Source organism: Panthera onca, chromosome A2 (assembly GCF_046562875.1).
Source record: "Panthera onca isolate mPanOnc1 chromosome A2, mPanOnc1 haplotype 2, whole genome shotgun sequence".
Lineage (NCBI taxonomy): Eukaryota > Metazoa > Chordata > Mammalia > Carnivora > Felidae > Panthera > Panthera onca.
This window is the reverse complement of record NC_138340.1, coordinates 167629796-167648616: the sequence shown is the minus strand read 5'-3', so window position 1 is coordinate 167648616 and position 18821 is coordinate 167629796. Positions and strand designations below refer to the sequence as shown.

Here is an 18821-nt window from a genome sequence, read left to right as displayed (position 1 = left end):
GCCGACGCCGCGGCGCTCTCCGGAGCCGGGCAGCGTGCGCGCTCCCGTCGCCGGCGCGCTGAAGCGTGGGAAGGTGCCGCGGTGACCTGGCTCTGCGGCCGGGGCGCGTAGGTGAGGGGCGGGGCCGGGGGCGGGGAGGGGCGGTGGGGGCCGGGGCCACGCGAGAGGCGCTGAGGGGTCCCTCGCCGCGAGCACTCCCAGGACAGGTGCGGGGGACCGGTGGGCGCCCGCACCCCGCGGCTGAACTCGGGGGTGGCTTGTGCGCCTTGCCGGGAAGCGGGCTGGTGGCTTTCGGTCTGAGGCCGGACTTGACCGATGTGACACCGAGAGAAACGGCCTCATTAGATAACTTAATGCCCGCGCAGCGTGCAAACATTTCAGGTTGTGACCAAGGTCACGCGTGTCCGTCATACGCATACGTGCAAGTACATGTCCCGTACGTGCCGTGTCCACACGTACATACACATACACCTGTCACATTCGCAAATGTATGTACACATACTTACACGTGAATCTAATCCTATACACACGACTGAAACCGAAAATCTACAAGCCAGTGGTTTTCATTACTGTGTGGAATGTGGATCTTTTTTTTTTTTTTTTTAACGCTGGCCACAAAGCGCTAACTACGTTTCTCGACACGCTAATGGGCTTCGATAGCAGTTTGAAAAATCCTGCCACACGCGCACACACACACTGTATCAATGAGGTCACAATATAGTGTGTGTTTTTATTCTAAGTTAGGATCGAAAAACGTTGAAAGCCACCGGAAGAACGTTCATTCTACCACTTACTGTGATATGTCAAGAGATCCTTGATTCATCAAAAATATTCAACTTTTACCAAATTTGAAATTTTACAGACTTTGTAAATAAAACATGGTTTTGGTTTTTTTTTTGACCTGTCAGAGGAGAAAAAATTAAAACTATTGGTGATATCAGTATGCACCCTCATTAAGTGCGTCTTCCCAGAGTTGTCAGGTTTGGCCTCAGATAAATTCTTCCAAGGTCTAGACCTAGAGTGAGGAGCAGACAAGCCCAACCGGTGTGAACACCAAGCCTGGTTGTCCAGTGTCATCTTCGCTGGGAATTAAGGTGTGTGGCCTCCACCTGCTGGGTGTTTTTCATATTTTCTAGTTGGCTGAGAACGTGGGCACGGAAGAGGGTGCTCTTTGACAAAACCCCGCGTTGCCGTTCCTCATTTGGTCTTACGTTCCACCTACCGCTGGCGGCGGGAACACCGCGGTTTGTCAGGTGGCCCATCGTGCGAGCCAACTACTTCACCTGGGGCTCCGCTGGAGAATTAGTCATCTGCCCCACGCTGGAGGGAAGGAAACACAGCTTAGCAGGATGTGATGCCTCTGAAAGATTTTCAAGGATTTTTAGATTTTTTTTTTTTTTTAGAGAGAGAAAATCCCAGGCGGGCTCCACACTCCGCGCAGAGCCCAACACAGGGCTCAATCCCACGATGCCGGGATCATGACCTGAGCCAAAATCAAGAGTCAGATGCTCAACAGACCGAGCCACCCAGGCATCCCTGAAACATTTCTTAAAAATACTTAAAAAATTTTTTTTTAATGTTTATTTATTTTTGACAGAGAAAGAGAGCATGAGCGAGGGAGGGGCAGAGAGAGGGGGAGACACAGGATCCAAACCAGGCTCCGGGCTCTGAGCTGCCGGCACAGAGCCCGACGCGGGGCTCGAACTCACAAACTGTGAGATCATGACCTGAGCCGAAGCCGGATGCTCAACCGACTGAGCCATCCAGGTGCCCCCAAAATACTTGTTAAGTAGAAAATTTCAAGCCTACTGCAGAGTATAAAATGGTATAATCAGTTCTTGTTACCCATCAGCTAGCTTCAGTGATTGTCACCTTATGGCCACTTGTGTGACTCATGCCCCATCCATTAACCATTCTCCCCATTATTGTGAAGCAAACTCCAGACATCATTTCATCTGTAAAAATGTCAGTATGTATCTCTTAAAAGGGGGGGGGGGGATAAGACATCGCTATATCATTATCACCCTACAAAAATTAACAATAGTTTTCAAGGATAAACTGGACTGTGAAAGATTCCCCACCGTGTGTGCTGATCCTGAAACCTGACGCCTGAGACAACGTGATTCTGGTTCACTTCGTGAACGGTCCTACTTTCTGTTCTAGACTGCACCTCCTCGAGAGCTAAGGAGCCAGTTAGCTCACTTGGGGGCCTAGTGTAGTGCTGTATAATAGGCTCCCAAATATTTGTGCATTAAAATTGATGATTACCAAAAGACAATGGAAAAAGGTAGGTTAAAATCACATAACTGTTACACAGCTAATGTGCAAAATACTGACAACACCAAATGCTGGCAAGGAGGTGGAGAAGCCCAACCTCCCATATGGAAAGTGTTACAGGCATTCTAGGAAAGAGTTCGGTCGTTGCTTTTTTATTTTATTTATTTGTTTGTTTAATTTATTTTTTAAACTTAGAGAGAGTGCAAGTGGGGGACAGTGGCAGAGGGAGAGAGAAAGAAAGAGAGTCTCAAGCAGACTCCATGCCCAGCGTGGAGCCCGACCAGGGCTCGATCTCATGACCATGAGATCATGACCTGAGCCAAAATCAAGAGCGGGTCATTCAACCTGCTGAGCCACCTGGGCACCTCGATCATTTCTTTTTAAAAAAAAAAAGAAAGAAACAATGCTTACCGTGCACACCCAGCACTTGCCTTCCTGCACATTTCTCCCAGGAAATCAAAATTTATGTCCGCGTAACATGTATACATAAATGTTCACGTCAGCTTTTTCTATCAACCGAATCCAGAAACAACTAAAATATCCTCCAAAGGGTGGTGGTCAATCCACGTGTGCCACGTCTACACCCCGGATGTGACTCAGCAGCGATGAAAGAAGCCACTGACTCACAGGGCACCGGTGCTCTCGGGATGATGCTGGATGGAAAGGCCACTCCCAGAGATCCCATGCATAAAGGATGATTCCGTCTGTTTGGCAAAATGACAAAATCATGGAGCCAGATAGAGACTAGGTTAGTAGCCGTGAGGGTTGGGGATGGAAAGGTGAGGAGGGTGGGACTACACGGGGACAGCAGGAGGGAGTCTCTGTGGTGGCAGATGGGCTCTGTGTCCTGGTCAGTGCTGGTCACATGAATCCACGTGGGATAAGATGACACAGAACCATGAGCACACACCACACCAGTGTCAGCAGCCGCTTGGTTTGGACATTGTCCTATAATTAGGTAAGATACAACCATGATGGGAAATTGGGTAAAGGGTATAGAGGACATCTCTGTACTATTTTTGCGACTTCTTGTGAATCTGTATCTCAAAATAGAATTCTTTTTTTTTTTAATTTTTTTTTTAACGTTTATTTATTTTTGAGACAGAGAGAGACAGAGCATGAACGGGGGAGGGTCAGAGAGAGAGGGAGATACAGAATCCGAAGCAGGCTCCAGGCTCCGAGCGTCAGCACAGAGCCCGACGCGGGGCTCGAACTCACGGACCACGAGATCATGACCTGAGCTGAAGTCGGACGCTTCACCGACTGAGCCACCCAGGCGCCCCTCAAAATAGAATTCTTAAATACGGCGGAAAACAATAAAACTCTTGAATGACAAACAACGATCAGCGTTGAAAAAGCCCTGGGCGTTTTATACTCCATCGGAAGATATGTATTCCTCCCAATTTCTGCTTTCTTCTATTCTCCTCCACATGAATCTAACGTAACATACGTGATATATTTTCAAGCTATTGTTTTCGGAGGCTTATGAGGCCCTTTGCCGTTTTTCTGAAGATCCTAGTGGAAAATCACACGTTGTTTCAGAAGCTCTTCTGCAGCCTGTAGAAGGAGAGAAAGAAAGACCTCCTCCACCAGGAAGCCACTGGGAGCTTTCTCCCCTCGCGCACACTTTCCTGTCTCGATTACCTCACAATTCAAACGTTTGGTGCCCATCGGTTTTCTTTTCATTGTAAGGATTTATTATTTAGAAGAGTCACACGTTAGTTATTTAAAAAAATCAAAACAGTACCAACGTAAGCAGAGGAATAAGTGAAACTTTCCATCTGCCCCACACTGTCCTGCTCCTACCTCCGAGACGCTCCATCTGGCTTAGTTTCCTGTCACTGCTCTAACAAATTACCAAAGACTTAGTGGCTTCAACAACACAAATTTATTACCTCCCCGTCCTGGAAGTCAGAAGTCTCGCTGGGCCAAAATCAAACTGTCTGCCGGGCTGGTTCCTTCTGGAGGCTCCAGGGGAGAATCCATTGACCTGCCTTTTCCAGCTCCCAGGGGTGCCCACACCCTTGGCTGGTGCCCCCGTCCAGCAAGCCCATCACCCTGACCTCTGCTCTGTCCTCTCATCTCCTGACTGACCGTCCTCCCTCCTTCTCTAAGGACGCCCGTGATTACGCTGGGCCACTCGGATAATCCAGGATACTCAGCCCGTCTCGAGATCTCTAACCACACCTGCAAAGTCACTTTTGCCAGGTAAGGTAACACATTCACAGGTTCTGGGGATTAGGACGTGGACACCTTTGCGGGGAGGGCCGTTAATCTGAGTGCCACACTGTGTAGCATTGTTCTGTTTTCGAAAGAGATCATATTACCCCCTCAGCCCCCAACAGCTTTGTTTTTGTTTTTGTTTTTTGTTTTGTTTTGGTACCAAAATGCAGCATGGACACCTTCCATGGCAGTACTTAGAAATCTGCCACATCAGTTGTATTGGCTACTTAGGGTTTCGTTGTTTGGATGGACCATAATTTATCAGCTGTCTCCCCACTATTTGATGCCAAGGTCGATGCCATTTTGTTGGTACAGAGTCTGCTGCAAGAGCATTCTCACACACAGGGATGAGTTCTTTCTGTGATACGGTGTGGCTGAGTTACAGGTCAGCAGGCTTACGTCTGATAGGGTCAGTTCCTTGCTGTCCCCAGAGGATATCCGCCCTTTCCTTTGGGGTCATCCTGGGGCTGCCGAGCCACATAGATGTTGGCCCCAGAGACTCTGGAATGGGTTCAAGGAGAGCATTCATTAACACCAAGGGCATTGTACACCCAAGGCAGAAAATTCACTCCTTTCTCCATTTACCGTTCCAAATAACGTCCAACCACATTGTCCATAGAATTAACCAGAACTCATGCAATGAAGTGATCACATCAAGATTTTCCACTAATAAAATACGAAAGGATTCCAGCAAATAAAACTAGAAAGAAATACACAGAAAATTTTGTTGAGGTGGGGCTCAGTTGGTTAAACATCCGACTCTTGATTTCGGCTCAGGTCATGATCTCCGGGTTCATGAGTTCAAGCCCTGCGTTGGGCTCTATGCTTACAACGCAGAGCCTACTTGGTATTCTCTCTCTCCCTCTCTCTGCCTCTCCCCAGCTTGCATGAGCATGTGTGGTGCATGCCCTCTCGCGCTCTCTCTCTCTCTCTCTCAAATAAATAAACTAAAAAAAAAAGAAAAGAAAATCTTGTCGCAGAAGTGGAGATGGTAGTTCCCTGGTCAGTAACTTCCCAGATACTGGCAACATTTCTCAGCCTGCATGGTCTCCCCTGGGGTGCTTCCTTAGCTGTTATTCTTTTCTTTTTTTAAAAAAAATTTAATGTGTATTCACCTTTGAGAGCTAGAGAGACAGAGCACAAGCAGGGTTGGTGCGGAGAGAGAGGGGGACACGGAATCCAAAGCAGGTCCCAGACTGTCAGCACAGAGCCCGACGCGGGGCCTGGACTCAGGAACCGTGAGATCACGACCTCAGCTGAAGTCAGAAGCTCAACCGACTGAGCCACCCAGGCTCCCCCTTAGGTATCATTCTTTAACATGTAGATATATATGCTCTCTGTGCACATCATGATTTGAATGATAAATTTCTCAGGAAAAGCTTCGTTGTCGTACGTCAGGCTGCTGTAACAGATACCACAGACTGCGTGGCTTCCGAACCACAGAACTTTGTTTCTCGTGGTTCTGGAGGATGGATGCCCAGCCAGTTTGATGTCTGATAAGAACTGCTTCCTGGTTCACGGATGGCACCTTCTCTTGCTCCCCCAAAGCAGGAGGGTGAGGGGCTCTGTGGTGTCCCCTTTCTGAGGGCACTAATCCTATCAATGAGGTTTCAGCTCTCCTGACTTAATCACCCCCAAAGGCGCCACCTCTTACCAGCTTCACAGCGAGGGTTAGGATATCAACATGTGAATTGTGCAGGGGGGGCGGGGCAGTCCTGGACATTAGTGGCAACAATAAAATGCCCTACATTTGAATATACACTCCCCTTCCATTATATTCTAGGGGAAGTAAAGTCAAAAAATTAAATTGCTTTGCAAGAGTAAAGTCCAAAGAAATTAAAGTATGCAAAAACTGACCGAAAATGCCCGTGGTTAGCAGCAGAACACGCGTTTTTCTCTGGTGCACGTGGAACATTCTCTGGACAGGCCATTTGCTAGCCATAAACATAATCTTGGTACATTCAGAAGGACAGAAATCATTCAAAATGTGTTCTCTGGCCACAGTGGAATGAAATTAGAAATCCTTAACAGAGAAGGGGCGCCTGGTGGGCTCAGTCAGTTGGGCAGCCAACTTCGGCTCAGGTCATGATCTCGCGGTTCATGAGTTCGAGGCCCACGTCGGGCTCTGTGCTGACAGCTCAGGGCCTGGAGCCTGCTTTGGATTCTATGTCTCCCTCTCTCTCTGCACCTCCCCTGCTCACACTGTCTCTCTCTGTCTCTCAAAAATAAACGTTCAAAAAAGAAATCTTCGACAGGGAAAATTTGGGAAAGCCACATATGTGGAACTTCAACAACACATTCTAAGTGGCTCCTGGCTCAGAGAAGTCAGAAGGGGAACCAGAAGGCCTGTGGAGATGAAAGAAAATCCAGAGTGTGCAGGGGACCACCGCAGGGGTGGATGGCATTGCCCACGCAGGTAGCTTAAGGTTTTAGGTTCGCAAACACGGGCCTCCTCTCTGCCGGCCTTCTGGAATCCGTGCCCAGAGTGCTCAGTTCCCATGGAGACCAGAACTGTGCCCTTTGTCTGCACCTCCAGAGGAATGGGAGTTTGACCTGGGCCCGCTCTCCCTTTCCCAAAGCAGCACTCAGGACACCGGCCTCTTGCAAATGTCACAAATCTGTGGCAGGGCCGGCCTGACTCGGGTGGCCTTTCTCTCTCGTCCCTTGTCTCTCTCTGCCTGAGCCACATCTCCCGCACCGGTGTCCCTGAGACTTGGGAGTTTTCGAGTTTGTGCCACAGCGGCCTTGGGTCCTGCTTTGGCCTGTGGCCCGTCGACTAGGGAAGTCTCCGTCTATCCCACGGTGGATCCACCGGAGATTCTGAGCTGAAGGTACTGGGAGCGCCGCCCTGGGATGGCGGAGTTCCCTCTGGAGGTACCCTGCAGCCACTGTCCCTCCACACCTAACATGTCCCCGCCTGGAAGTCCCCACCAGGACCCTCGATCACACATGACATCTGCACCTGGGCAAACCCACCATCAGCTGTGATTACCCAGCAAGGCCAAAACTTCGCGTGGCCACGGCGCGCCCAGGTGACGCAGTAGGTTAAGCGTCTGACTCTGGATCTCAGCTCGGGCCTTGATCTCAGGGTCATGAGTTCAAGACCTGCGTTGGGTTCCACCCTGGGAGGGAAGCCTACTTAAACAAACAAATGAATCAGAAAAGCAACAACTTCGTGTGGCCCAGGACAGACATCGCTTCCCCTGCTGCAGGAGAGATGGCCACACAGCTGGCACGCGGTCAGCTGCACGGGCCCTGAGCTGAGTGCCATCCTGCTGAAACCTGCGGTCAGCACCGTGCGACGCCATGTGCTCTAGGCATAAAATTACTCCCCAAAGCCCTGGCTCATGCGTCTGGTCATCAGCCGTGACTTTGTACCTTAAACGTAGCGACCAGGAAGTGAATGCGCAAGAGGCTGGGGCTGTAGGACCGGAAGCAGGCGGGGGCGCACAGAACGGGAGGCAGGTCCTGTGCCCAGCAGGGCAGGAAGCAAAGCTTCTGATTTCACAACTGGGCTCTGCGTTCATCTGCATTTACCTTTCCTTCTGTTTATCAGAAAGCTCTTTAACATTACGGACTATGAATTATTCATGTATTTGTTTCTGCTAAAACCTGGACTGCCCCCAAGGCAAAATGGCCTGTATCTCACGCTTTCCAGTTGCCTTGCATAGATGGCAGTGTTCTTCAGTAAAACGTTTGTGTTGTCACTGACGGGTTAAACGATGTGCACAAATATCCAGGCACGCTTTCCGCTTTCAAAGGAAAATATAATTTAACATGTTTTCTTGTAGCGAAGCGTGGTTCAGAAGCTGACTTGGGTCTAGCCCTCCCTACTAGGGTCCTGGCCCCGCCCACAGGGGGGGCCTGCCCTGACTCACTTGGGTCCTGGCCCCGCCCACTTTGGGCCCCGGCCCCGCCCACCCGGGGGCCTGCCCCGACACGCTTGGATCCCAGCCCCCTCCATCCATAGCTGAGTGACTTTGGGTGAGTCCTGTGACTTCATCAACTTCACCAGCCAAGCTGGTGAAAGGCCTCCGGGGCTGACGCACAGGCCTGGCCCAGATGGCTCTTGAGATCTGTATTTTGGTGATTCGAGTATATTGAACAACCCTGGTTATCGTAGACTATTGTTAGTACTAAATATGTGTACTCCAAGGGCATTTCACTAAATCCGTAGGACAAAAAAGAAAGTTTAACAATAAGCAGTATCAAAAGGCCAAGTACTGATAATACACTGTTAACGTTTTAGTGGTACTATTTTTATGCATCATCATCATCATCATTTTAGTCATTTATAAAGGTTAGACAATTCAGAGTGTGTTTGGTAGCCCGTCACCATGTGGGAAACAGGAGGCCGCAACCGTGAATGCTCCACATTGCCTTGGCCGAGCACCTTGTCCGGGCAAAGCTGAGCAAAAGTATTTCATCTCCCAAGTGCACTGTGTTTTGGAAAGAAACACAAACTTCTGTTCAAAGTCACCTACAAATAACTAAGCGCTGGAGTGTATAAACACAGCAGCAGAAAGTAAAAGCTATTATTTGTCGAACGTTCAGTCTCCGCCAGGCATTACACCGTGTGCCATGTGGATTCTTCCACGAACGTACTTCTCACAGCAACCCTACGAGGTAAACGCTGTCATCCACATCTTACAAGTGCAGAAACTGGGGCTTGGAGACTCTAATGGCACGGTTCACAGCTGGTCTGCACACGGCTGGGGTTCAGCTGTATAGTCACCGTGTGACTTCAAAGTCCTGCGTTTCACCCCTAAGATACATTGCTTCATAATCTGCAGTCGGCCAGGGTTTAATTTCTAGCAACATGGATGAGGCTTTGCCTCAGATATTTCCATTAAAATTTTTTGTTTACTCTGGGAAAAAAATGCTGTAAAACACGCCGATGTTGTAAAGACAATATTGTAAAGAGCACTTCACTTAAGTACTTTCCAATAGTTGAACATCGAGGCAGCCCCTGCTGCCAAAGAATGAAGACATTTTACTTAAAATTACACTGGCGCAAGACCATCAAAGTATCCTTAACATTTTCATTAAATTGAGATACAGATATAGTTAGAGTAGTAAATCTCTTCTGATACAAGGTGTTCATTTAACAGCCAAGGCTCTAAGCAGCAGTGAGCCTGAAGGAAAATCCAGAAACACGCAGGCCTTGTTCAGAGCTCTCCGTGTGCAGCCAGACCCCACGGCAGTCAGCTGTGACTCCAACAAGATCTAAGCGGGTGAATCGTCCAGCTACCAGAAATGTCTGCAACAGCACGCAATGAGTGTTTGCAAGGGATGGAAAGAACCAGGCTGGGTGTCTGGTCTAGCCGGCTTTATTATTCAGGTGTGGTGAGGCCAACAGACCGGGAGAAAACCGTCAAGTGAAAAGATAGTGTACTAGATCCCAAGAGGAGGGGGCTCAACACGCCATGGGGGCCCCATGAGAAGCACTAAAGCAAATCAAGAGGTGTGGGGCGGGTGGGGGTGAGAGCTTTTACTGTGGTTTCTGCAGGAAGGAGTGGGCGAGGCAGGGCGCATAGGCTTAGGATCGGCTGGTTTGAGTGACATAGGTGGGCTCTGAGAGGTAGGAGCTGCCCTCGGTTGTTGGGACCTTGCTCTGGGGTGGTTAGGGTAGGTGGGTGGTGGCCCAGAGTGTGAGGGCCCAGTAGAGCAGGTGGTAGGGGTATGGGCTCCACACTGGTTGGTTTGCATTTGTGAAATGCGCTCACAGGTGGGCAAGTGTTCACCGTCGATGAGGAGTGGCTGACCCTGGGAGGGCAGTCCTCCAGGGTCGCGAGGCCCCAGATGTCAAAGTATCAGAACACAGAAGATAAAAGATACGGTTAATACAGAGAACTGAGGCCTCTGGCCAACAACCAGAAGAGGGTGGCATCTTGGAAATGGCCCCTCCAGCCACGGTTGAGCCTTCAGATGAGAACCATCTTGACTGCAAGCTCCTAAGAGACCCTGAGGGAGAACCACCAGGCTAAGCCATTCCCACATTTCTGACTCGCAGACACCGAGATACTAAATGTTCATCGTTTGAAGTCACCAGATGTTGGGGTAATTTGCCAGGCAGCACTACGGCACTAGGACAGATCTGGTCTGTGCAGCGTGAACAAGGCCAGGATCGTGGGTCTGGCACCAGGCAAAGCTGTCAAGCTGGATCCTAGCACTGCCATTTACGGTACTCAAGCTCTCCAGAAAAGATTCCAGAGCCAATTTCTAGTCAGTTCCAGAGGTTTCCAGATGGAGGTGCTGGTGGGGCTGGAGGGCTGTGTGTCTGTGTCTGCTCTGCTACAAAGACATTCACCTGGTTTGAATTTTCTTAAATGTTTATTCTTGAGAGAGAGAGAGAGAGACAGAGAGAGAACAAGCAGGGGAGGGGCAGAGAGAGAGGGAGACACAGAATCTGAAGCAGGCTCCAGGGTCTGAGCTGTCAGCACAGAGCCCGACGCGGGGCTCGAACTCACGAGCTGTGAGATCATGACCTGAGCCGAAGTCGGACGCTCAACTGACTGAGCCACCCAGGCGCCCCTGGTTTGAAGGCCAGCGACTGAGAAGGGGCCGTGGTGCCCACGGTGCCCTCTCAACCCAGGGGCTAAGTGAGATGTAGCTACACCTCCAGGCCTGCGCAGGGCCCGGGGCCACCTTGGAGTCACGCGGGCACCCAAGGCCTGAAGCCTTTTCTTTCATGGGAGTCATTTTCAGAACTGCCCCACTCCCCCTCCACCCCCACTGGTCACAGCGGGGTCTGACAAAGGAGCAGTGGTGTGTTCGTGAACCCTCATCTGTCACACTCATGAAGCCACCCGAGGTCCCCGTGCCTGGCTGGGAGCGGGCGCGCGGAGAGAGAGTGCGACGCGATGGGTTGGACCTACTGTCGCTTTTTAAAGTTCTACAGAAAAGACCACGTGGACAAGTCACGGTCACGGTTCGAACCACGCACCAAGCGGCCACACGCGCTGAGCGCTCAGGTTGCCGCGGGCACTCCGTCACCCCCTCTCTGTCATTGTCTTCTCAGACACTCGAGAGTAGTTGGGGGTTTTCTTCCCGGCTCAGAATCCAGGTGAGGAACAGACATCCCATCGAGCTGCCGTGAATCTTCAGTCTCATTTTATCGGAAAGGGCCGTTTCGAAAAGACGGATCGGACAGCCGGCCAGAGTGCGGGAGGCCCTTCCAGAACCGCCGCGCGTGCCCGCCCGCGTGGTCTTTCCAGTCGCCTCACCTCCCCCACCCCCGTGCCGGACGCTGCTTGCTCACAAGTTGAGACGTGGCTGCGTGTGCCGCGTGTTGATGCGCTTTTTCCCTTCAAGCAGTGTCAGGGTCTAGAAGAAAAACTGTACCTTTCTCCCGTGATAGTCTGTGTCCAGCACGAGCAGGGAAAGAAGCCGACGGCCGAGTGAAGGAGTCCTTCCTCCGGCCGTGGAAGGAGCAGCGCCCGCCTCCATCCCCCACCCCCCGGAGGCTTTGGGACCGCGAAGAAAACGCTGTTCATCGTTCAGCTGTGGTTCTGCGCTTCGGGGGAGAAGATGTCCTAGAAGCCCCTTTCGAACCTGGCACCTCCCGGTTCCCGGGGCCTCGCCCAGAAAGGTGCCACCGCCGCGACCGGCCTTGCTCCCGCTGTTGGGCGGACCCGGCGTGACTTCCCACCCGCTCCCTCTCTGCTCGAGTCAGACCTCCGTGGGGCCACCGGCAGGTGCGCCGTCCATCCCGCGGTTCTCCCCGGTCGGCCCCTCGAGCCCCGTTTTGTGCCTGTCCTGGGGCGCGTGAGGTCGTCTGCCACAGAGCCTGGGGACTGTGGGTTCTCCTCAGCGGTGCCCTCTTTCAGGTGCACGGAGCCTCCCCCACCTCTGCATCCCTGAAAAATGTAGGAAATGCTCTTGACCGGTTCACAAAGTAAGCCAGGGTCCTGCTCGAGGGAGCAACACGTTCCCAACCAGCAGACAAGCGGGAGCCGAGTGTCCTTCCCAACAAGGGATTCTATCAGAAGTTCCTCCTGCCCTGACAACCTCATTTAAAAGCAAGACAAACCTTAGCTACAAGCTATCGAATGTCACAGCACGACGCCTTTCAAGTTTGAGGGAGCCTTTGTATCCTTGTGTTACGAACAGAAGTTAATGCGGACCACTCCGTCTTCCAAAAAATCTCATCTCTCCTTCAGGACTTTGCCTCCAGGCAGGAGCTGGGGGCTGGCTAGGGGACTAAACCTAACCTGGTTCTGTATTCGTGAGTTTTTCTAACAGTGGTAAAATACCCACAACATGAAATTTACCATTTTAACCATTTTATTTATTTTATTTTTTAAACACTGATTTACTTAAGTGATCTCTGCACCCGACGTGGGGCTCGAACTCAGGACCCCGAGATCAAGGGTTGCTCGCCCTTCCGACTAAGCCAGCCAAGCGCCTTCCCCTTCATTCTAACCATTTTAAAGTGCGCAGTTCTGTGGCATTAAGTACATCCACACTGACGTGGATCACAGCCATCACTACCACACATCTCCAGAACGTTCCATCTTCCTAAACTGAAACTGTCCCCGTGAAACACTGACTCCCATCCCCTCCCACCCCCCGGTGCTCCCCCTCTACTCTGCTGCTACAAATCTGACAGCTCCAGGACCTCATGCAAGTGGGATCGTGCAATATTTGTCTTCTGTGACTGTTGTATTTCACTCAGCATAATGTCCTCAGGGTTCACCTACGGCGTCACAGGTATCGGGATTTTTTTTTTTTTAGTTTTGAAAATTTGTTTTAATGTTTATTTCTTCGAGAGAGAGAGACAGAGCATGAGCACAGGAGGGGCAGAGAGAGAGGGAGACACAGAATCTGAAACAGGCTCCAGGCTCCAAGCTGTCAGCACAGAGCCCGACACGGGGCTCGAACTCCCAAACCTCGAGATCATGACCTGAGCCGAAGTCAGACACCCAACCGACTGGGCCACCCAGGCGCCCTCGGATTTCCTTCGTTTTTAAGGCTGGTCATTTTCCAGCGTATGGATGTATCCCATTTAGTTCATCCACTCTTCTGTTGGTGGCCGCTGGGTTGCTTCCCTTTTTAGCCGTTGTGAATTTAGCTCCTCTGCCTTCCGGTTGTTGTACTCGATGCAGTTACGATCGTTGGTGTGCAAGTACGTTTGGTCCCTACTTTCAATTCCTTTGCGCATACACCTAGGAGCTGAATACGACTGAACTTTTAAGACGGAATTTCCTTTCTGCTCTGGCAAAATCACAGCCACAAAAAGAGAACGTGGAATCTAGCACGCACCGGAGACGAGGCTGATTTCGTTGCCTTGCCGCCCAGGACGGCTTCTCCAAGGATAATCTCCAGGCCGATGGCTCAGGGCAGAGTGAGATTAGGGCGCGGGCGTTGTCCTCTTGAAATCGGAAATTGTGATGGGATTCACAATCCATTTAAGAGCACTCACCCTGGGACTTTGTAATTTAAAAAAATGATAGAATTGACGTGTGATCGAAATTTAAACTTAAACATTTCAAATAACAACTTAGTCATATCCCAGAATCTGGGACTGCCACACACAAAACAGAGGATGATAATAAATGCAGAGCCATGAACGTGCGTGCAGGGGCTGTGTCGCACCAGAAAGCCAGGCTTCTTGGTCCACAAGATGGGAACTCATCTTTCAAATTAAATTTGGTAGGTAGGTTTATGATTATATTTTTCCCGAGGAAATGTGATTACTTTAAAATATTTAATGTATTTTTGAGGTGCAAAGACTGACATACAGATATTAAATAGATCAATATTAACTAGAACAAAGATTGATAGCCATGGATCTTGTCCAACCGTCTCATTTTACAGATTAAAAAATTTGAACTCAGAGAAGTCAAGAAAATTACCCAAGTAGATGTAATTTCCAATTCTCATTCTTTACATTAATATCATGATGCCGTGTTTATTATCCTAAAATTATCTCCAACGTGTTTCAGAGAGAGGCTTTTCTCTCCCATTTCAGGACTGAGAGGGCATTTAGCAAAGCGCACCCAGGACTGGGCCAAGCAGGCCTCCTGTCGCCCCCACTCGGGCGTCCTCTTTCCCCTGACAGGACTTCCCAGCCCTTCCTGCCCGGGGCCCTGGGTTTGCCGCGCCTGGCTGGGGGCAGGCAGCTGCTGCTTCTCTAACGGCAGGGCCTGGTATGTGCCCCTGTCCTGTACTCCAGTCTCCTGTGTCCCCAGCCTCAGCTGCTGATCTGGAAATGAGTGGCAATGAATAACCATTTCTTCACCCGCCCAGGTAACATCATGGAAAGTTTACAAGTGTCTTACGGGAGAAAATTTTAAACACATGTGAAAGTAGGGGCGCTCGGGTGGCTCAGTCAGTTAAGCGTCCGACTTCGGCTCAGGTCACGATCTCATGGTTCATGAGTTCAAGCCCCCCATTGGGCTCTGTGCTGACAGCTCAGGGCCTGGAGCCTGCTTCCGATTCTGTGTCTCCCTCTCTCTCTGCCCTCCCCTGCTTGCTCTCTCTCTCTCTCTTTCTCAAAAAATAAATAATAACATCAAAAAAATTAAAGCAAAATTACTTGACTCATCAAATATCCAGGTAGTGTTTGGATTCCCTGTCTCATAATTTTTTACTTGGTTTGAGTCAGGATTCAAACTATGTTCATAGGTTGCAATTTGTTGACATGTTTCTGAAATTTGTTTTAATCTCTAGGTTCCCCCTCTATTTCTCTCTTTTTCGATGATTCATTCCCGAAGACACCAGGTCCTTTGTCCCAGAGAGCCGCACAGCCATACAAAATGCATCCCACTGTGGGGGGGTCACACGAGTCAGATCTGGGGGCCTGGGCAGCTCCAGGGGCCACTGTCGGCAGGCCGCTTCCCCCGGGGGCGCCTCAGGAGGCTGGTCACACTGGTCGCCCTGTTGTCTCGTTAGCCATCACCTACCGCCGCTGCCGGATCCCTGACTCCACGAGGCTGTGCCAAGTGGAGCAGTTCTGGCTCACGGATTCCAATCTGCCCCCTCTTTATTTACTAGGGACACATTAGTGACGCACTTCTATCAGGAGGGACTCCCCTCATCGATATTTGGTAACCTGATCCAATAACGAAGGGAAAGGGGGACAAATGCGTCATTGGCTCTTTACCGTTATCCACCAGCACTGAAAATACTGCCCTGGGTCCCACGCGTTCTCCCAAGGACCAGCTGTGTCTTCAGGATCGGCTGGCCATCGTCCCCGTCCCTTAGAGGCGTGCTCTGAGGGATGGGCAAGGCCTGTCATTCATGTGGCCCGCACCTGATGGCCCATGCTAACGAGGGGGGTCGGGCCCCAGGGAAGACCCACAGCTTCCTCAGAGGGGTTTGTCCTGGGTCAGGGGAGCTGGAGATTTAAGAATCGGCCATGCTCTGAGTACGGTCGCACTGGCATGCCGGGAGGCTGACACATCCGTGACGACAAGGAAGCGGCATTTGAGACCTGCCCGGACCTCGCCCTGCGTGTCCCCCTTTGGCTCGTTCAGATTTGTGTCCTTTATAAGAACAGTGTCATTATAAGTATAGCTCTTTCCTGAGTTTTGTGAGTCTTTCCAGACGTTCTCATTTAGTCTAAATTGTGGAGCCCGAGGGTGGTCTGCAATTTGTAGCCAGCTGGTCAGAAGTGAGGGTAGCCCCTGGGGACCCCAAACTTCCAACTGGCATCCGGAGTAAGCGCAGGTTCGTGAGGGCAGTGCCCTTCACCTTGAGTTTGACTAACTGGGTACCTGTGAAGATTTTTTAAGGTATCGGTGAAAACACAGTTGATGTGCTTTAAAAAAGCCACCGTAGCCACTGTTTTTCTGGACGCTCAGATTGCCCGGCTTTGGCCAAAGGGGCATGTGAGCCCCGGCTCCCACACCCGTCTGGAGTGACTCTTGCCATCTATGATAGCTTTCGTGATGACAAGACATCCCAGGCTCAACTCAGATGACCCCAGCCCCATTTTTGAAAGAGCCCGTCTTAATGTCTTCGACAGAAACGCACTGCAGACCTCACTGCAACCGGAAATGTCTCTCTCTTTTATTCTTCCTTGAAATATTTCAAACACAAGGAGAGAAGGTCTAGCAAGTACCCACGTACACATCACCTAGATTTAAGAAATAGTTCCCGCATTTGTTTCAGACCCTTTTCCCTCGAAATAAATAAATACATACATACATACATACACACATACAAGTGTCAGGTGTGAGAAGTAAGTCCTCCGACCCAATCAAAGGAGGGACAAGGAGACTCGGAGCATGGGGAGGCGAGGCTTTAATCAACCTTCTTGCGGGAGCGGGTGTCTGATGGACAGGCACACTCGGGGTGGTTACAGCAGACCATTTATCTCCTAGCACATAAGTCCCTCCCCTGGTTCCTCATTGGCTGATATTACACGGGTCACAGCCTCACCCGGAGGTCGCCTGTGCCCACGTAAGGCAAACAGTAGCCTGACTGGAACAAATGAACATTCCCTGAGGTGACACAGAGGCTCCAGGTCTTTGGCTCATGCTCATTGCAAAGCCCACAAAAAAATAAGCTTGTGAAATGGAGAGGGGAGGAAGAACCAGGAAGTGAGGTGTCTAAGGGTTTGGGACTCCATCGTGGGGTGGGGCGGGCTCGCTCTACTCCCGACAGGTCGTGAACCAATTTTGACTAGACAGCACAGCTTTTATTTGGTATTTCTGAAAAGGAATCGTGTCACTTACCTCTCACATCCAGCGTTGTTGAAGTAGTCCTACGTGTCCCGGTGTCCCCCTCTCCCTGCTGCCCCACAGGGAACTCTCTTAAGCTCGATGTGCCTTCCACGGCATCCTGTCTCCCGTGTGTGTGTGTGGTGTGGCTCGGAACGCTCATTCTTCCGATTATTTTTTGTTTTTTTTCAAAGTAATATGCAAACATGGTTTTCAAAATCAAATTGCACTGCAAGGCTTTTAACAAAAGTAGGTCTCTTACAACTTAGCAGCAAAAAAAACCAAAAAAAAAAAACCCAAATCACCAGATTAAAAAATGGACTAGAGTTATTTCTCCAAAAGGGACACACGAATGGCTCACACAGGTTTATGTCACCATCACTCATCATCGGGGAAACGCAAATCAGAACCACAACGAGATCTCACCTCCTGCCGTTAGGATGGCTGTTATCAGGAAAACAAAAGATAGGTGTTGGCGAGGATGTGGAGAAGAGGGAGGCCTCGTGCGCGGCCGGTGGACGTAATGTAAATTGGTGTGGCCACCGTGCAAAGTGGCGCGGAGGCTCCTCCAGAAATAGGACTGCCACATGATGCAGCGCTTCCCCCTTCTGGGAACTTAGCCAAATGAAATAAAATCCGGATCTCCCGGAGACGCCTGCACGCCCGCGTTCGCAGCAACGTTGTTCACGACAGCCAGGGTGTGGAAGCAACCTGAGTGTCCTTCGGTGGATGAATGGGGAAAGAGAACGTGCCGTGTGTATCTCACAAGGGACGACCCAGCCTTTGAAAAACAGAAGGAAATCTTGCCATTTGTGGCAACGTGGCCGGGCACGAAGGACGTCGTGCGCAGAGAACCAAGCCGGTCGCAGAAGGACGAATACGGCGTGATACCCCCTGTGCGAGGAATCCAGACTGGTCAAACCCATCGAAGGACACAACGGCGTTGTAGGCATTTCTCTGGGAGCGGTCGAAGGTGCTTCTGCAACGTGATGACCGGCTACAGCACGCGTGAGCGTGGCAGTTGGCGTGTCTTTGAGAAGCTGTGAAGCGCGACACCGCGTGCTCACGCGGACAGCGTCGCCCGTCTCTTCACAGACGCACCGACTGCAGTGAAGTCCGTGTACGCTGAACGAAACGAAAAACAAAACGAAAATCTCATAGAAGCAGAGGGTGGCGCGGTGGTCGCCCAGGGCCGGAGAAAGGGGGGCGCGGGGAGTCACTGAGACAAAGGCGCCGCCGCTCGGCGTGAGTAAGTCCTACACAGACCGTACAGCCTGATGCCCGGAGTGAACAATTCTCTGTCCTACACTTAAAGTTTGCTAAGAGGGTAGATCTTATAGGCGGTCTTATCACCAAAAACTAGAATAATTGTTATCATCGGTAGTTATTAATTATTATTAATTATCATTATTAACAGTGATTGATTAATCATTGCAGTCGTCAATAATGATAGTAACAATATCAATATTCTTATTTATATTATTAATCTATCGTACATAATCATTATATGTTACATATCACATTTTATATTATATATGTAATATATAATTATATACCATAATAAGTGATTATTATTTATTAATAATTATTAATTGATTATTAAAATTATTATTATTATAACAGGGTGGGAGAAAACTTTTGACGTGATGGGCG

The 18821-nt window shown here is 50.2% G+C and overlaps 1 long non-coding RNA gene across 2 annotated transcripts; it reads left to right on the top strand.

Annotated features, from left to right (window-relative positions):
* The first annotated feature begins 15 nt into the window (after positions 1–15).
* On the top strand, positions 16–18544 carry LOC132679724 (uncharacterized). Of its 2 annotated transcripts, XR_009610300.3 has the most exons (5): positions 18–111; positions 972–1094; positions 1598–3025; positions 9612–9734; positions 10229–18544. It is a non-coding gene; the product is annotated as an uncharacterized LOC132679724 (long non-coding RNA). The 2 variants fall into 2 exon arrangements; XR_013551862.2 differs by lacking the exon at positions 972–1094 and having other exon boundaries at positions 16–111.
* Positions 18545–18821: the final 277 nt, after the last annotated feature.